This window comes from Phymastichus coffea, unplaced genomic scaffold (assembly GCF_024137745.1).
Source record: "Phymastichus coffea isolate CEN01 unplaced genomic scaffold, Cenicafe_Pcof_1.1 PCOF00005, whole genome shotgun sequence".
Classification (NCBI taxonomy): Eukaryota; Metazoa; Arthropoda; class Insecta; order Hymenoptera; family Eulophidae; genus Phymastichus; species Phymastichus coffea.
Window position 1 is genome coordinate 7,987,737 of NW_026706816.1, and position 15,517 is coordinate 8,003,253.

At 43.1% G+C, this 15,517-nt stretch overlaps 1 protein-coding gene across 1 annotated transcript in view; it reads left to right on the forward strand.

The window, feature by feature from the left end:
• The window catches only part of LOC131667616 (protein unc-79 homolog), a gene marked incomplete at its 3' end in the record, with an annotated part of 3,688,809 nt that overhangs the window by 56,394 nt on the left and 3,616,898 nt on the right, over nucleotides 1-15,517 (forward strand). The gene's annotated exons all lie outside the window — the stretch shown is intronic.

Consider the following 15,517-nt stretch of genomic DNA (forward strand, 5'->3'; position numbering starts at 1 on the left):
GCAATAGATTAATTTCTGGATTCTTCAAAAATGTTGATCTTATTGAGGGGCAATGAAATATACTTTGTAAGCATGAAATTGCGTAAGAATCATTACCCTCGTTTTGAATACCAATAATATGCCACAAACTGTTATGATTCGTAATCACACCTTGACGGAGATTATCATCAAATGCAGCTTCTATATGAGTTTTTCTTAAATTTCTTTTCTTTGGAAGCAGAATAGACGTTTTTTCTGGTTTACCGTCAGAATTATCAATCAATTCATCTAACTTTCTTTTTTTCATAACAAAGTCTTGTTTTGGAATACATTTCAAGTCGCTATTTTTTATAGATATTGCTTATCAAATTCTGCATTATCCTTATTGTTAGTGATGAGTAAAGACTTTGAACTAACTTGCATATCATCATTATACCCGGTGGTATCATTTTTTAGTAAATCATTTCTTTTAATTTGAATATCACTATTAGTTATTATACAATCACTTTGAGGGCAACTTTCAACGATTACTTTCGATGTAATTGGAAATTTTTCAACAAATTTTGATGTTATATCTTTATTAGCAATGTTACGTTGTGGAGTTAGTGATTCACTGCAATTTACACGTGCAGGTGTTGCAACTGACACATTTATATTTTCAAGAAAAATAACGTATGCACCTTTGTGCTCTGGAAGCTGCAAATGTGATGAAATGTATGTGTCATCTGCTTTGATCCACTGCTTCATTTCACGAAGAATAGAAAAAGTAATGGCCAGATTCCACACTTGTCCCGTGATGACATATTATACTTTTTACTTTGTACATTTTGTTTGAAATAAAAATAATTTCATTTTCAAAGGGTCGTAATTCAAAGTCGGTAATTTTTCTCCGTGTACCGTTAAGCTCTAATGTGTATATCAGCAATTGTAGAATCAAAATAGTATTAGTAGTTTCAATAAATTTTTTCATACGTTTTTTTCTATGGCTTGTTTCACAACGTATATCTACTTCATTCCATCGGTCCAAATTATAATTAACAATTTCCTGCAAAGTGCAACATTTCTCATTTTCTGGTAGAGCTAGCGGTATCATACAATTTGAATTTGAAAATGTTATGTTTGAAATGTTACAACATGTGCAATTTACTTCCGTACCAAGATTAAAGCAAATACTTTGTTGTAAATTATTTGATTTCAGACAAAGTTCGGCCAAAAAATGAGCGACATCTCTTTGTTGTCTTAGCTTAAATTCCCCTCCAACAAATTGTCGTACTTCTATTATTTGCACTTTTTCGCCCATAGCGTACTTCCTGAAAGCCGCTTGCAATTTATCATCATCATTCTCTGGATTACTTAAAAATTGCATTCTGACTGAAGAACAATGAAATAAACTTTGTAAAACTGAAATAGCATAACAGGAAACCAGATCTGTGTTTGAAATACCAACGATTTTCCATGATGAAATATTAAAATTAGAAATGACATTTTTATTGATGGTAGTATAAATTTTATCAAGCTGCGTAGATGGAGGATTGAATTTTTGCTTTTTCAATAATGCAGTTGATTTATCGTTATGATCTAAAGGGAGGTGGCGTTTCAAATCAGGAACTGCAGGGAATTCAAGAAATTTTCCTTTATCCACGATATTTTTTTTATCAAGAGTACACTCAGCTATGTTATTCGAAATAAGTAAATTTTTGTTAGAAACCTCATTGTTTGTTGATTGAGGAATTACTTTACGAAAAGATTGTAGGGAAGCGGGAAATTTATTATCGGCAACATTAGTAATATTTATCAAATTACTGCTATCAATTTGATCGGCAATATTATCAACAACTTTGGGAGGAATCCATCTAATTGGGAATTTTTCAACAAATTTGGATTTTTTGACTATAATATCAGTTCTATGTGGTTGAATTTTCGATGAAGTGTAATGGGACTTGGAATGATAATTGTTCATTAATATTTTTTTATTATCATTAAGATTTTTTGCACCAAACGTTTTCTGATGATCAATCGCCATTGAACATTTCTTAGCGTCACTAAATAATTGAGAAAAGGGCTCCAATTTATTCGATTGAAACATATCAAAGATATGTTTACGCATTTACCTTGCATCGTTTTGGAATGTAAGGCTCGTGGAAATTATTGGCAGGATATTTGAATAATTATATGTTTTATAAGTTGAACTCTTAACTTTATTCACTATTAAGATAATACTTCTCTTAATGATTCTCTTTATATAAAATAAACTCTTATTAGAACAGTCCAACACACGCTGCTCATCAACTGCCTAACTCGTCGTTTCAAAACTAAGCAAGGGAGTGGAGAGCGGAAGTTCATGAAGAAAGAAGTAGGCAGCGCTGACTGATAGATGGCGTCCTCTAACGCTCCTATTTCAAGCCCTTCATTATAACACATCGTATTTAATTTTTTCAGGATATTGATTAAAATATATCGAAGTTGAAAATGCTATGGCAAAAACGCAACCCCACAATCAACCACGTTTTGTTGACTTTGGGCTTTTGGAAAATATATGGGCAAGTCATCAAAATTCGATAATAATTTTCTTAAATATATTTTATGGCTATTGTGTAATTGCAGTTGATTCAACGAATCATAAATATAAATTGCTTTTGTATCATAAAAGCAGCATATCCAATGTCCATTCTTACACTTACCTTCGAAGCAATTATTATCACAACTGTGCAATATTTGTAAATGAGGCAAATTTGAAGGAAGTGGTTCGAATCTTCTACATAATAGGTTCTTAACAAATACCGAAGTATATAAAGTAGTTTTCGGCTTAAAATTGGAATGGCATTCTATCAAACTATGAAATTTATCAATGTGAGAATCTTTAAGGAGTGATGAAGAGTTCAAAATCATGAGCTCATCCTCTTTTCCAAGACGATAAATAGACATATTTGTAACTGAAACTGATTTATTCAGATAACGGACAAAATATATCTATAAATATAATGCAACAACCACCAGACTTTTAAAATAAATTTGTTAAGTAATAATATCGTGTTTCTTGTGTATTGGATAATATAGTGTGAGTACACACTAAGGTATAACACAGGTATGAGGTATGGTATAGGTATGGTAATGGTAAATAGAATGGTACAATGACGGTACAATGCAAGTTGAATGCAGGTACAGTGTAGGTAAAAATCAGGTACAAGTACAGGTAAGGTAATGTCGAATATTAATAATAAATTGATAGTTTATTATATCCAATTTATTTATGAAGAATTAGAGGTACAATAATCCATTGTTCATCTTGTTTTGATAAATAAATATGCAATATCAGTAAATAAATGTTGAAACTTTTGTTGAAATTGAAAAAATGGCACACGACAGAAACTCTTTCAGTACGTCTTTACACCTGAAAAAAAAATTACTTAATTAGGTGATGGGAAAATAGACTCAATATATCTATAATCACAATGTCAATGAAAAGAAGCAGTAAAATGAGCTTTCCTAGTCATTTAATGCAATGCTGAATTCTTGATTGCCATAAATATCTATCAGAATAGAAAAGCGGAACCAAATAAAAGAAAAAATTGTATCTCTACCGAATATTGATGGATAGTTAAACAACCAAATAATATCATAATATATCTCGATTATAATATATATTGATTATAATCGAGCATATAATAATTATATAATTAATATTATATATATATAATTATAGCATTTTCACAATCCTAAGTTTCAGTAACAAAATAAGAACAGTTTTAACCTAATCAAACACAACCGTAATTGTATGATCTTCATATGAAATATTGCATGTAACTTTAATCATTCATATAACAATAGATTATTGAAAACATGTAAATCCTTTAAGACATATATGCTATCTTTTTTGACAGAGAAAATATATTTTAGATAGTAATAACTATTTTATGAGATACACATCTTTTAATATATTAAAGTTATCCTCTATCATACACTGAATAACTAGAGCCTTATTTGCAATTCAATCAGTGTATGCGAAGAAAAAATCCAAAGGACCTGAAAAATGAGTTTGTTCATTAATTCATTCCGATAATGTAGTTTACATATCACTTGAAGAAAATTTATATAAATTACTTCTATGACAATGTTTATAACAATACTATGTATAGGTCATAAAGCATAGCCTGCATTCCCCTTATAATGTATGGAGATATCAGATCAGTCTTCATATACCTGAAAAACAAAATGTCAGTAAGAACAAAGTTCATACCTGTGAAAAAACTGTAACATAAGGTAAAGATCCCAGTTATGGAACACCTCTCAAATTCCGACCCTATTATGGAACACTTGAAAAAATAATAGAATAAAATCTGTTCTGATGTAGTGGATCGTAAAAAAAAATTGAATGATAACTTTCGAAGCCTCTTTTGCAATATAATTGAGAAAGTGCAATCAATGTATAGTACTAAATTGAGTTGTTTTTTGAAAATGTTATGTTGTACGTTTGAGATTGATAAGTTAAATATTGTTTAAAATATGCAATGTCCATTTTGATATAATAATCCTCAATATCAGCAACCATTCACACGTATATCGTATAAAATAATTATTTGTTGCAAAATTAAAGCACTTTACCAGTGTTCCATAATAGGGTTATCGGTCGGTGGAACAATGGGTACAAGTGAAAAAACGTGATCCATAATATATACATAGCTGTTCATTTATACTTTAATCAATAATAATTTTATTTATTATTCCATTAAAATATTTAAATCACCATTTTAATTTAATCTATGAGTAATTTCTTATAGAAAGTTATAGAATTATTGATGTTTTTTTATACTTAAAAAATCAGTGAAGTCGGTGACTCTCGGAAACTGTTCCATAACTGGGACCTTTACCTTAAACACGTAGGCGTTTCACTAACTTGAAAAATATATGAACTTTATGAACGCATTATTTCTAAATTGACATTGATTAGATGCCAATTAAATTACTGCTTGGGTGTGAAATATGTCTATAGTACACAATTTTATTTATTGACACCGTGCGTGGTTTTTTTTTCTAATAGTAACAATAGCGACGATAATAAAACAATAGGTAATAACACAATAATAACACAATCGTGAGCGTATGTAGGGTGTAGGCTTGTAGATTAACCACAAGTGTGACTTGAAATGCAATATTATGAATTTAATGAATTGTATAATATTATAATAGGCCACAGGCGGCGCTAATATACATATTTATTGTTATCACAACAATTGCAGTTTTCTCGATCGATAACAACGGTGTCACGCTCAATTCGGAATATTCGGATTATTCTGAACCATTAATCATTAATTTTTATTTCAAATCTATTTATCGTTATCATTATTAAAAAAAATTATTATTATTAATTTATCATTTTTATACGAGGATTCGAAAAAGAAGAAAAAACAATCAAAAACTAAAATTTTCGGAAAGATATCTTGTTTCGGAGAAAAAAATATTTGCTATATATTTTTAATCATATTGTGGCACTTCTATTCTACAATTAAAATTATCATACTAAGTGAAGATGCAAAGGGAGTAGGCAAAGAAAAAGTAATACAAGTTTGTTTATTAATGTTTCAATGGAGTCGGGTACAAATTATAATGAGGTGACAATACTTATAGATAGATACATCTAGTAATGATATTTTTGCAATAAATTAAGTTATATACTTACTTAATACTTAATACCTTACTCTTTCATAAATATTGAATTACAAGACTCTGAACATCCAACAATCTTACACAGTAGGTACTGTAGCAACTATATATAGTTTACATTTTAAATTACATATATACATATATATACCTAGAGAAAATGAATTACAAGACTCTGAACATCCAACAATCTTACACAGTAGGTAGGGAGGAAGTGCCGTGAGGAAAGACGCAGAGATTAGCAGAATGAATATTTATTAAGACTAGGAAGACAAAGAAAGCATACAGATAGCGTTCGCAGTGAGAGAGGCAAGCGAGAAGCAAGCGAGAGAGAGAGAATCTTAAGATCGAACGGGCACTTACATGACAAATCGCAGTGGCGTCGGCTTTATACTTAACACGCGCAGGTGTTCGGCCACGAGGCAGCTCACTCGGGCTGACCGGCTAAGATCGGCAAACACACACTCACGCACGCACCCACGATCGCACGCACGCTTCGTCTTTATCAGTAGAAAAACCCGGGCTGTGCAGCACAAAGCACTTCTTCTTTGCGTCGATCGCTGAACTTGCTTCCTCTCGCCAAGACGGGCAGCCGATTCTGATCGCACGCGGACGTGGTCCCCCTCTCTCGCGCTAGCTATTCGGCAGCGGCGCGTCTCAGCCAATTAGGCAACGTGCGCGACACTCGGGCGTCCACGCTTACACGCGTACACGCGGATCTCTCTCTCTCTCTACTCGGTGCTCCCTGACTTACCTCGTGCCGCGACCACAGCTACGGCAAGGCGAAAATACATAAGGAAAAGAGTACATGGATTATCAACGGATTATGATTAACTTAAGGGGAGAGACAGATATAACGAGCCTCGGCTCGTTATAAAGTTACAAGATATATTTTATAATATCACAAAATGCTTACAAGTACATTATAGATTTTTCTTCGATTTGTTCAGTCTTCTTGATTGAGAATTATAATTTTTTAAATACAATATATAATATTTTGAAACACTACATACCTTGATAAATATTATTATTTTTTACTCTACAGTAAAATACTTTTAATTATTATAAGAATGTCAAATCAAATATCAAATGAATATCAATACTAAAAAAAAGTCAAGCTGTATTTTACCATGCGTCACCATAAATAATTTTTAATTTAATAGAAAAAAAATAAAAAGAAATCCAAAAACTGAAAAAACTGAAAGAAGAAAAGATGCTCTATGCTTATTCTTTCTTTTTTTTTCTGAGTTATTTATTTGCATTGAATTGAAGTCCATTCTTCTTTCGGAATCTTCCTCCTTAGAATTCCAGCGTTTCAGTAGCCTGTTTGCATTTGAAACGATGGCTTCGTCTAATTTTGGCTCATTCAAAATTGTAATGCAATTCAGATCTTGGCATATTAGAAGTAGTTTACCTAAACATAGACAAATTTTATTGATTTAGAAATCAAATAAATAATTCATGAATCAATTATAAAAAGAAAAAAAACTAAGCAATCATTTATTATTAATAGAAATAAAAAAAAAAGAAAATACCTGTACGGGACACAGTACCCCTAACCATAACGCATGAACCTTTTTCTAACTTTGACTCCTCTTGCTTAAATGATGTAACTTTTATAGCAACTTTATGCACTCCTTCAGTTATGGATCCATTCCCAAAGCTCAGAATACCATCTCTATTGTAAGCCGGAGTGACAACGGTTTTTATAAAAGCTTTCACCACTGTAATTTCATAAAATAAAAATGAAAACAATTAGTAAAGTAAAATATAAATAATATGTATAGCCCAATAAAATAAAAAAGAATGATATAAACTCGATTGATACAAAAGTTCATGAATGTATGTACTTACTAAAAACTCGATTGATACAAAAGTTCATGAATGTATGTACTTACTAAAAACTCGATTGATACAAAAGTTCATGAATGTATGTACTTACTAATCTTTCCAGAAGCTTTTGCAATTTCCTTAAAATCAATAGTGCGTATTACTTCTGATACTTGTTCAGAAACATAAAATCCACGTGACTTTATAATAGACCCAGGCTGAATGATAATTTCCAAATCTTCCAACTGGTGAATACGATGGAATTTACTTTTCACCACTTTGCCATTGCAAGCATCAAGATGAAGAATCTGAACATTTTATTATATTAATTATGAATATATCACAATCACAAACAAAAAGAATTATCAGAAATTTAATTATTATTATGTATGTGTGTGTATACCTTCCCATAAGTAAGTTCTCCACGTAACTTTTCAACCAGATTTGCATCCCATATCAACAGCAAGATTAGCATTGAGCCATTGGAGAGAATTGTTTTGAACAACTTCTCACCATTAACATCCACAGTGCCCAAAATTTCAACAACATATCCGATAAACTCACTAAAAAACAAATAATCAATCTTGGTTAGTTAATAATAATAAAATTGTGACGGGCGAATCGATCATTAGATTCGATCGCCCTGTTCGCCTCTCTCTCTCTTCCGCGTGCCTTCCCCTGAGCCGCTGCCACATCGGTCTTGGTTGAGTAAAACCGAGTATCGACGCACGATGTGGCTTTGTTACAGGTCTGATTCCTGATCGGCGGAGATGCCTGGCGCTGGAGGGATAGGCATAGGCGGAGAGCAGAGGAGGAGAGAGAGAAATAGTGTCGCCGGCATGAGCCGCACATGTGTGCGTAGCCGGCGGCGCTCGGCCGTTGAGTACCTATAGGGAGGGGCGCGTAAGAAAGCGCGGAAGCCGCGAGACCGCGGGCAGTATAGTTCTGACCGGCAATTAATTGCCAGCTATTAGAACTTCGCGACGATAACGGGTTTTTGTGCGGTTAAGTGCTGTTTGGAGACCATCAGCAAGAGGGAAGATCGGCTACATTGAGAATCCTGCCTTGCGAAGACTACATCGCTCGCCCAGAGGACGTGGACTTCCGCAACAGCGCTCCCTCTCAAGGTCAGGTACCCTTTTTAGTTTATCGGTGCGCGCCTCGATTTCTCTCTCTCCGAGCATCATATAGGCCGGACGCGGACGAGTGGTTAGATGCGTAAATTCGCATCGCCCTCGCGGAATTCGCGGGACGAATTGTAAGGTGATGTTCTGTTTCCTGTGCGTTCACTCGCACGGAGCGAACGTAACCCGGGCTCGGCCGACGCACACGTCAAGGCCGAATGTATAAAATTGTTGTAATAAAGAGAAAAATATTAGAATTGATGAGTTCATTCTGTTAAACCTGTCTCTCTGTAATTGATTAAATTGCGATTATCGATATTGCCGGACGATATAGCCCTCGTTAAATTTTCGCGACGAAGCGAATGTGCCTTCCGAGCCTTTCCCCCTTAAATAATTTGTGACGCAACGTTGTTCGGGCTTAAAACATTAACGTACGTGTTACATGGCATCCCTTGTGGGGAAATCGCGGAAATCGGGATTGAGATGATCGCGAGAAAGAGAGACAGGACGCGAAATTCTAAATAGAAAAGTAATTCGCGTAGACAAAAGAATTTGAAAAGGTCGGTTGACGCCGAGAGGGGAGGTGATCGAACGATCGGCCGAGCTGCGTTGAGCCGCGGCTCGAGCGGTGTTTGTTTACATTCCTCATCTCGGGTTCACAGAGAGCGCCGATCGAGAGAGAGATACGAGGCCGAAATTGTAGCATAGTTGTGTTGCCGTCGCTATACTCAGGCACGGGCGAGTGAGTCATCGACCTAACGTGTCGAAGGCCACTATTCATCATACCCACGGTATACGGCCAGTAAAAGGACGGATAGACAAGTCCATTTAAGAAGCGGGTGTTGTTAGCGTAGTTGGATACTTATGCGATATGGCCACTGGGTACTAATCTGTTTGATCAGCGGATTAGAAAGGTGCGCCCTTGCCTGGGAGCCGCGACGAGAGTGAGAGTAGTTAGTCTTTGTGTTTTTATTTTGAGTTTTATTTTGAAATTAAGGACGCAGAGCAGTGCGTATAATTCGCACTGCCTGAAAGTTTATTTTATATTGTTGATTGAGTAACGGCCGAACGAAAGAAAGCGAATGCGTAGAAGTCGCATTCGCCGTTGATGAGGATTGGCCGGACGATAATTTAGGGCAAGTTAGTGTTGGTCGCTAGTGTTTTTTTTTGTTTGTTTAATTTCATTTTATTATTTGGACAGTTGCGCGACGCGGTCGTCGGTTGTGCCCACATCGCGAGCGTGATATTGGATCGAGCGTTCGGGCGGTGTGAGAAGCAGAGGGGCTTGTAGGGATGCCGCCAAGCGGGACGGCAGGCGCGATTATGCGCGAAATATTAAAAGATAGGTCGGTGCGGGCTCTTAAGCGGCGAATCAACGAAACGCCGCCCGCGGAGTTGCTGAGTCTCCTTAAGAGCTATGGCCTTAGCGTGACGGGTAGCTTCGGGGTACTTCAGGAGCGCATGCTGCGCTACATGATCTCGCGTGAGAGGCCGGAGCTTAATCCGCCCCTGAGTCCGAGTGACTTTGAGTCGGGCGTTATGCCGGGCCCGCCGGAGGCTATTCTGCGGGAGGAGTCGCGTGAGGTCAACATGGACCTGCAGCCTGAGAGAGGCGAGGTGAGCCGCGGACGTCTGGAGGGCCAGATCGAGCCTGCGTTAATTCGCAGGCGAGAAAGCTTGGCATCCTCAGACGAGCGGCCGCCGCCGGTAGCAGCGCAGAGAAGCGGGCCAGAGCATAGGAGCGAAGACGGGCAGGATAGCGTCCGGGTTGCGTCACATGAGGGGGCGACGGCGCTCGCCGATGCGAGGAGAGAGTTGGCGTCTCACGGAGAGGTGGCGTTCCAGGGTGCCGCGGGAGGGCCGAATGTTTTCGGACAGGCGTGGAACATCGTCGCAAGCCTGCCTGGCTTAGTTATGCGGAGGGAAGTACGTGCAGCATTATCGGAAAGCACGAATAACTTATATTGCGTAGAAGAGGCCGCGTTGGAGATGCAGGCGGGTAGGCGGGATGCGCCGCGCGCCGAGGACATAGCGACGACTCGGACGCCACATAGACGGGCGCGAGAGGAGCGACGATCTCGCTCGGCGTCGCGCCGGCGGAGGGAAAGTAGCTCGCGGGAGCCGGTTTCGGAAGACGAATTTTTCTCCGAAGTGGAAAGCGACGCCACCGAGGAGAGAGTATTGGGGTCGTTCGACCGGAGAACGAGCACCCCGGCACTGCCACGCGAGGTTGGAGAGGCCATGAAGAATTGGGAGGATTTAGTTAGGAAACTGTTGAAGGACGGCGCGCGAGAAAATTACGCTGTGAAAACCGAGGGAACGTCGCCGCGGGCCAGGCCACGGTTTGCCAACCCAGGGGAATTGGGGGAGAGGTATAGGCCGAGGTGCCCATCGGCAAGCGAATGGGAAGATAGTTGGAGCGAGTCCCCGAGTTCGGATGAGGACGGGCCGGATGGGGCGGGGTTGGTCAGTCGCAGACCGAAGCGCCGGAGTACTTGCAGGCGCTCAGGTCTGCGTCAGCCCCGACGTTATAAACCGGTGGACGCGGTGAAGGCCTTTCGTTCTTGGTCGCTGAAGTTTTCGGGTGACGGGGGAGCGGATGTGGACGGTTTCGTAAGTGATATTAGGAAATGCCAGGATTTTTACAGGTTGAGAAATGAGGAAGTACTCCGGGCGGTAGGCATAATATTAACAGGGAAGGCGGCGCTCTGGTACCGTAACAATGAAAATACTTGGCGAACCCTCGGGGAGTTTCTTACCGATTTAAAGGAGGAATTCGGAAGGCATTATAAGCGAGAGGATTTATATCAGGAGTTACGATTAAGGACGCAGGCAGAGGGAGAGACGCTGGGTGACTACCTAACCGCCTTCCAATGTATCGTTCGCCGTTTTGATAGGCCTCCTTCGGAGAGAAGGCAGGTGGCGATTTGCAAAGAAGGTTTGCATCCCACCTTCGCGAGGTATTTGTACGGGAAGTCGTTTGCTACGCTCAAGGAACTGAAGAGGGTAGGCTGCGAATTCGAGCGTCAGCGGGCAAGGGAGAAGAGGTGGCGGCCACCTCCGGCGGCCGACAGCATGCTGGTTCAGGACGCGGCGTATCGGAGCGCGGCGGGACCAGCGAGAAAGGTGGCAAGGACCGCTGTGTTAGAGGCGGAAAAGGGCACCGAGGTGACACCAGAGGACGGATCGGGTACGCGACGTTCTAAGAGGCGGTCAAAGGGAAAGAGTGGCGACGCGTCCAAGAGCGAGGTACTCACGGCTGCCGCGCAGCCCGGTGGGGGCGGGGGGCCGACCTCGGGTTCCGGAACCGGTGGGGGAATCAGTGCGAATAATTCCGCAACCTCGGCCGTTCCGGCGGATCCGGGTGCGGCACGGACACAGACCCCGGTTCCGCCAAGTTTAGTTCCCCAGCAGAGGGGCGCGCAATGAGGCGGTGATGGCGCTGGCGCGAGTTCGCGCGCGTTCGGAGGTAATTGTTTCACGTGTGGAGGCAAGGGAAATAGGAGTTCGCAGTGTCCGAATCGCGTTAATCGCGACGGAGGTAGGCCGCCCCCCACTTGTTATCGGTGTAGGCAGGCCGGACACTTTGCTAATGCGTGTCCGGGGGCCGTGGTTAGTTGCCAGGTTTGCGGGACCGCGGGGGCGGTCTTCCAGAACTGCCCCACGTGTGCGGCTGGCCTGGCGCAACAGGGAAACTCGCAGGCGGGGGCCGAAACTCGCTCGTCGACCCCTGCTTGAGTCTGCTCGGGCGAGCGCGGTTGGCGCTTGAGCTGCACCGGAATAGGGTGGCTCGCGCAACCAGAACCGGTAACGGGGAAATCAATGGGGGCGAGAAGGTCGGGCCTGGGGAGGCTGCGTTGTTGTTCGCGGCCGAGGCGCCGGACCAGAATAAGAGTGCCGCGATTGAGGGAACGGCGCGCGGAGTGGGAGGCGTATATCCGGAAATAGCTAAGAGTAGGTCAGAGGAATTCTGGGATAGTCTGTCGCGCCGTTATGAGCGGTTGAACGTGTCGGATCTCGAAGATGTCCAGTTCGGGAAAGCGATAGGAAGCGAAAGAAAGGAAGATTGCACCGTCGGGAAAGGGAAGTTAGGAGTAGTGAGAGAGCGATCCGATCGAGCGCAGGATGAGCGCGTGGCTGAAGAGTCACCACGACGCTCCCCGCTGCTCTCGGATGCGCCAAAAATGAGTGAGCGATCCGATCGAGCGCAGGTTGAGCCCGTGGCTGAAGAGTCACCACGACGCTCCCCGCTGCTCTCGGATGCGCCAAAAATGAGTGAGCGATCCGATCGAGCGCAGGTTGAGCCCGTGGCTGGGGAGTCACCACGACGCTCCCCGCTGCTCTCGGATGCGCTAAAGATGAGTGAGCGATCCGAGCGAGCGCAGGTTGAGCGCGTGGCCGACGAGCCGCCGCGACGCTCCCTGGAGCCCTCGGGTGCGCCTCAGGTAGGAGAGGGGTCCGATGGAGCGCGAGGGGGGCGCGGAGAAGCAGAACCACCGCGAGCCTCGCCAAGGCTCTCGGACACCGGTGAGCGGTACAGTGGAGTGATGCGACAGGGATCGGTGGGCGAGGATCCGGCGAGCCGTGCGAGGGTGGCGGAGACGCCTTCCGTAGTAACGGAGGGAAGAGCCGAGCCAGGCTCAGATGATCGGTTAGCGAGCCCGCGCGAGAATGATGACGTGGCCCAGGTGGCCGTAGTAGAGAACAGATTTTTTCTAGCTATCAAAATAAATGGGAAAAATTATCTCGCGTTATTGGATTCAGGTGCGCAGGTTACGGTGGTGGGCCCAGGATTGGCAAATAGGTTTAGGTCACGGTTGAGGCCGCCAACGATATTTGTAAGAGGAGTGTCGGGTGAGGAACCGGACCCGTTGGGCGATCTGAAATTGTACCTCGAGATAGGGGGAAAGAGCGGGACGCTGATCGCGTGTGCCGTGGCGCAGTGCGCGCACGACCTAATCTTGGGCGCGGATTTTTGGAATGCGTGGATGCAGGATATCAGCATCGAGAGACGGGAATGGCGACCGAGGGGCTCGCGAGAATGGATTCCTTTCGTGAATAATGAGGACGGGACGGCGCATGTATTCGCTGAGTGTGCGGGACTCGTGAGTTACGTGAGCGCGCAACGTGAGCGAGTGTTGGCGTTGGTGCACCGCATCGTACCGGAACCCGGAATTGCTCCGGCTGTGACGAATTTGATTAGGCACGTAATAGATGTGGGGGATGCGAGACCGATCAAAACGCCTATACGCCGGATGTCGCCGCCGATCTTAAAGTTTACCCAGGAGGAGACGACAAGAATGTGGCATGCAGGGGTAATCCGGCCGTCAGATAGTCAGTGGAGTAGCGCGCCGGTCGTGGTGAAAAAGGCAGACGGGACGTATCGATTTTGTCTGGACTTCCGTCCGGTAAATAAAGTGACAAAGATCGATGCGTATCCGATGCCCAGTCTCGACTCGATTCTGGATCGATTGCGTGGCGCCGTATTTTTGTCAAAGGTTGATCTTAGGTCGGCGTTTTGGCAGATCCCTTTGGACGAAAACAGCAAACAATTTACGGCATTTGCGGTTCCCGGGTTGGGGCTGTGGGAGTTCGAAAGAATGCCCTTCGGCCTGGTAAACGCGCCCGCGACGTTCATGCGCTTCATGGACGCTCTATTCGGACCGGAGTTCGCGCATAACGTTTTCTGGTATATGGATGACTTATTGGTGGTGAGCGCGAATTTCGAGGACCACATGCAGTGGTTAGAAAGAGTACTGCGGCGTTTAGTTGAGGTAGGGTTGGAGATCAACCTCGAAAAGTCGGACTTCTTTTGTACGCAGGTGACCTATCTTGGCTATAGGTTGGACGGCGAGGGCCTGCGCCCGGACCCGGATCGGATTCAGCCGATTATGGACTACCCGGCGCCTCGTTCAATAGAGCAGCTTCGCAGATTCCTGGGTATGGTGGGTTGGTACGCGCGATTTATCGAAAACGAGAGCGATATAAAGGTATCGCTCACGAAGTTATTGAGGAAAGATCAGTCGTGGGTTTGGGGCGAGGAGCAACAGGAAGCCTTTGAGCGACTGAAAAGAGCGCTCACTGAGGCTCCTGTGCTGGCGAGGCCGGACTTCGAGCGGACGTTTTATCTGCATTGCGATGGTTCGTCATACGCGGTGGGAGCGTGTTTAGTGCAGATTTTTGAGGATGGGGAACACCCGATTTGCTATGCGAGTCGTATGTTAAACGCGCATGAGAAACGATATACGGTGAGTGAGATTGAATTTTTGGCGGTTCGATTCGCAGTTCAGAAGTTTAGGCCGTATATCGAGGGATTTCACTTCGTAGTAGTGACGGATCATAGCGCGTTGACGAGGCTTTTAAGCAAGCGAGATTTGACCGGCCGACTCGAGCGGTGGGTGCTGGATTTTCAACAGCTCGATTGCGAGATAGTGCATAGGAAGGGTGCCTTGCATCATGTCCCGGATGCACTCTCGCGCGAGTTTGAGGACGAGGCAGAGGTCGGCGAATTTACGGCAATCAAGGACTCTTGGTACCAGCGAAGACGCCAAGAAGTCCAGGAGCGGCCGGAGAAATATAAAAATTGGAAGGTAGAGGACGGCCTGTTGCATCGCTACATGACAGACTATCTGCTTGATCCAGTTACCAATCGCGAGGAGTGCTGGCGAATGGTTGTTCCGCTCGAGTATCGGGAAGGGGTTTTGCAGGACGCCCATTGTGTGCCTTCGGCCGGACATTTTGGACAGGATAAGACGTGCGATCGGGTCATAAGGGAATATTATTGGCCAGGGGTGCGATATGACGTACGGACGTTCGTAAATCAGTGTCAGGTTTGCCAAAAATATAAAGTCGAGCAGAAAGTACCGAAAGGGTTGATGGGAAGGCGGATGATAGAGCGCCCGTGGGTGGTGGTTGCGACGGATGTG